Genomic DNA, 4,263 nt, shown 5'->3' on the forward strand with positions numbered 1-4,263 from the left:
ATTTTTATTTTTCAAAATTCAGTAAAACCCCTGTGTCAATTTGTAGTCCTTGATGAACTGAAACAAACAAGCTATTGACCAGTTTTTTATCACTAATTTCTCCGGAGAAATCCTGCGCGTAAACTCAAAAAGAAGATATCCTATAAAAATAGAAGTACACCCTTGGGACCTATTTAAAGTAAAGTTCATGGCATTCTGATATTGTTAATGTGTTAAGCTGTACCTTGTGTTGAGAAATACACCCCCAGGTTCCATCCCTACACCTACTGTGGCTCAGAAACTAATTTTATTGACAAATGTACCAAAAATCCATTTTGGGAGATAAAAGCCCCCTAAATGGACCTATGATATGGTGTACCCAATATGCAACGCCTCACTCACCAGCTCTTCCGATAGCGGGAAAATACGTAATCCGCTGACTTTTACGTGGTCGATGACGTTTAAATTTGTGCCCGTCTGGCTCTGATACGCAGAAAAACAAAATAAACCAACATTGTGGAAGAAAACTTAAAGATTATTACCATACCTCCATTATGTTGAGCTTTGGGCGGGCTTAACTCACCCAGTTTTCCATTAGGTGCATTATATCACTGTTTGTGGATTCATCAGTGTTCCAGAGCACAAGAGGCGCCACTGATGGAGTCCCTCGAGGTACAGGGAAGTCCACGTTAGGATACAAGGCAGACACTTTGGGGGCAACGGATGCAAAGGACAATCTGTATGAAACAATTACGGCTTTAGAGATTTAGACCAGTAGTATTTTCGAAAAATTTCAGCAAGCGACTTCATTCGACAAAGTTTTAGACGATAATGTTTGTCACTCATTTCCATAATTGTCTACCAATAAAACAATTATAGTTGCAAAAAATTACATACCAGCTCATACAAGCGCTTGTGTAAGCTATATTCAATTAAGCGTGCGCTCGACGTGTGCGCTCCTCCAAGCGCAGCCTGCGCTCGTGGGAGCGCGCTCCTCGGATGCGCGCGGGGAGTAGGGGAGAGGAGAGAGGCCAACCTCGTCCGCCCCCTCTCATTTCCCCTTACTCCCCGCGCGTCCCGCGCGCACCCAAGGAGCGCGCTCCCGCGAGCGCAGGCTGCGCTTGGCGGAGCGCACACGTCGAGCGCACGCTTAATTGATTATAGCTATAGAAACAACGGAACTACACACAAAACCGAAAACGATGATTCAATAAAATCTTCGTAAATGGAGTGCACTAAGTGCTGACCTCCCGATGGCGCCGAGCAGGAAACGCAGGGGATCGGCATGGCCGCGTTGTGTGAGGGGGATGTGGTCGTTGTCAGGCAGCGCGCGCTTCAGGATGGCCTGCATCAGACCGTGAGGGGCCACCTCGATCAGGACGGCCTGCTCGGGGATGAACGGGAGCGCCTCTTCGAACAGCACGGGGCTCAGAAGGTTGTTGGTCATGTACTCGGCGGAGCAGAACTTAGCCAGCTTGCTATCCTGTAATGAGACGTCAGTATGGTTCTTTATTTCTGTTTGTCCTGAAGGGCTGGTGGAGGGACAGAAGTCTTACCCGCTTGTCGACGGGCACCGACGTCGTGATCCACTTGGAGGAACGGGGCTTGGGCTCCGGGATAACCTCCTTGAGGTACTGCAGCAGGTGCGGTGCGGCGGGCTGGACGTATCGCGAATGGTACGCGATGTCGGACACATTGACGGCCCGGGCGAACACGCCCTCGCCGCTGAGCTTCCTGACGAAGGCATTCACGTCCTCCGCGGGGCCGGATAGCGTGCAGCTGGTGGACGAGTTGTACGTCGATGGTGGGGGGCAGGCGGGGGAGCACATCCTGGTAGCCGAGTCCTGGGGCAAGACAACATGAAGTTATTGCGAATGGGGGAAGAGCGGACGAGGAGAGTCCGCGAGAAGGAAGGCCTTACCGATCGCGGCCATCTTGCCCTTGATGAACGGGACTGTTTTGGAGGCCTTGCCACGTGCAAATGCGGCCAGGATCGCCTGGTCTTCCGTGAGGCAGCCGTCGGCGTAGGCGCAGACCTGCTCACCCAGGGAGTGGCCCACAATACCGTCTGGGAGGACACCCACGGCCGTGAGCACGTTGGTGAGCGCGATCTGGCAGGCGGTGATGCCCACGAACGACTTGAGGATGTTGTCGAACGCTGTCGGCCCCGTGTCGGTCAGGATGGCCTTGAGGTCCACCCCGCGGGGCTCCAGCACCGCGTGGAGGCGCTCGATGGTCTCAGCAAACAGTGGGAGCCTCATGAGCGCCACGCCCATGCCCGCCCACTGACTGCCCATGCCTGAGTAGACGAACCAAACCGCCCTCTTCTCCAGCGGCTGGTGGGTGATGGGGAGATCGTTAGTGGTTGTATAGGCAGAAAACTGACCACCCACCGCACTCAACCTACCGCGACAATTGTGTCCTTCCCGGTGGAGGGGCAGATGACGAAGCCCCGGTAGTTGTACCCTCTGATGTCGTCGCTGAACACATCTTGCAGCAAGCGGTAGTAGTTTGTGTCAAATGGAGCAGATTGTATCTGCGTTTTCGAGCAAGATTGGTAAATAATGTAACCCCACTGTGGCTGAATGGATTTGGGTGTGCGAGTGCGACATGTACCAGGTGGCTGATTCACGGCGCGCACTTTTGTAGTCATACTCTACCTCATACCGCATCCACGGGTGCGGGCGGGCTTTGTCTATCGTCGCTGCGCACGGCTCCTTGAGGCCTCGTGCTACTAGGCAACCCGCCCGCCCGCGTGCATGCGGTGCAGTGCAACTACGAAAATGCGCGGCGTGAGTCAGCCACCTGGTATGGACTCACCTTGCTCGCAACGCTCGCGGCCGCCTCCTCCGTCCTGGCCGAGAAGGTGATGAGGTGTGGCAGGTGATCGGCGGGGTCTTGGACGCGCCCTTGGCCGCGGGGGTTGCCCCCGAGCACCGTGTGGCCCATCATGTTGGAGAGCGCCATGGTGTTGACGGCCAGGACGCTGTCCTCGAACAGTCGCAGCGGCGTGTTCTTGTCCACGACCTGCAGCAGTTCATGGCGATCATGATGATGTTATTGAGGTAGATGTCACCGCCCTCCTCCCCTCCCCTAGCCTTTCGACGTACCTTAAGCCTGCCCGCCACCAAACCCGTGGCCTCGCTGTTGGGCTCCAGGAAGTTGATTGTGGCCGGGATGATGCCTGTCTCCATGGCGACCACTATCTTGCAGATGGCAGCCAGGCCGTTGACGCAGTCAACGTGGCCGATGTTGCTCTTGACGGAGCCTATCTGCAGGGGGCTCGCTCGCGCCGCCTCCTGGACAAGCGCCTGGTCGATGGCGTTGAGCTCGCATGCGTCCCGGATACGGCTGCCGCTGCCGTCCGCCTCCAGGTAGGCGATCGTCTTGGGGTCAATGGCGTGTTTCCTGTAGATCCGCCGCAGAAAGTCTCGGGTGCCCTCTGGGCTGGGCAGTGTCAGATCCAGGTCGCATCGCGGCGCTATGAACTCGACCTCGGTGGCCAGCACCCTGGCGTAGCACCGCTTTGCCTGGTCTGCAGGAACAAGGCGACGGCTCCGTCACCGCGCACCGCCCCGGTTCCTGCAAGCGGAGCCAAACGCCGAGGTCGATCTGGTAGTCGCGATGCAAGTGTTTGGTGACGCACTGTACCCACCGTTGGCGTCGAAGCTCCTGGTGACCCCCTCGTCGGTCACGAGCCCCAGCTTGTTGAGCAGCAGCGAGGTCTCCCCGTAGCGGCTGATGCTCCCGGCCACGACGATAGCGGCGTCGCACTCCCCCTCCCGAACGGCGCGTGCGGCCTGCTGTAGCCCCAGGTGCCCGCCCACCCACGAGCCATCGACGGCGTAGCTGGGCCCTGGTGGATGCGGGATGGTTTACATAGGGCGGGATTCGGGTATTCTACTTCTTTGGCTGTGAACGCTTGCCGTTGAAGTTAAAGTAGTACGAGAGACGATTGGGCAGCATGGTCCGGAGGAAACCCATCATGATGTAGCCTTCATAGGTTGTAATGGTGCTAGAATAAAATATTTTCTGCTCGAACTCGTTCACTCCGCCGCACGCGAACACGCCCGTGTTGGAGCCTCTGAGGGCCTGTGGGTGAAGACCTGCGCAGTGGACGTCCCAGTCATAGTCACTTCGACATGATCTCACCCGGCCGTCTAGTCTAGCTTAACGCAGCTTACCGGCGTCCAGGACGGCCTCGTAGCTTCGCAAGTATCCGAGTTTGGTTGTGGGCTCCATACTTCTGGCCAGCTTGCTGTTGATCCCGAAGAACTGCTCGTC

At 56.5% G+C, this 4,263-nt stretch overlaps 1 pseudogene; it reads right to left on the reverse strand.

Annotated features, from left to right (window-relative positions):
- Window positions 1-4,263, reverse strand: part of LOC113206111 (fatty acid synthase-like) — a 10,765-nt pseudogene that overhangs the window by 5,245 nt on the left and 1,257 nt on the right.

The sequence above is a fragment of the Frankliniella occidentalis genome, unplaced genomic scaffold (genome assembly GCF_000697945.3).
Source record: "Frankliniella occidentalis isolate FOCC.00 unplaced genomic scaffold, Focc_3.1 Scaffold20, whole genome shotgun sequence".
In the NCBI taxonomy this organism is placed as follows: Eukaryota; Metazoa; Arthropoda; class Insecta; order Thysanoptera; family Thripidae; genus Frankliniella; species Frankliniella occidentalis.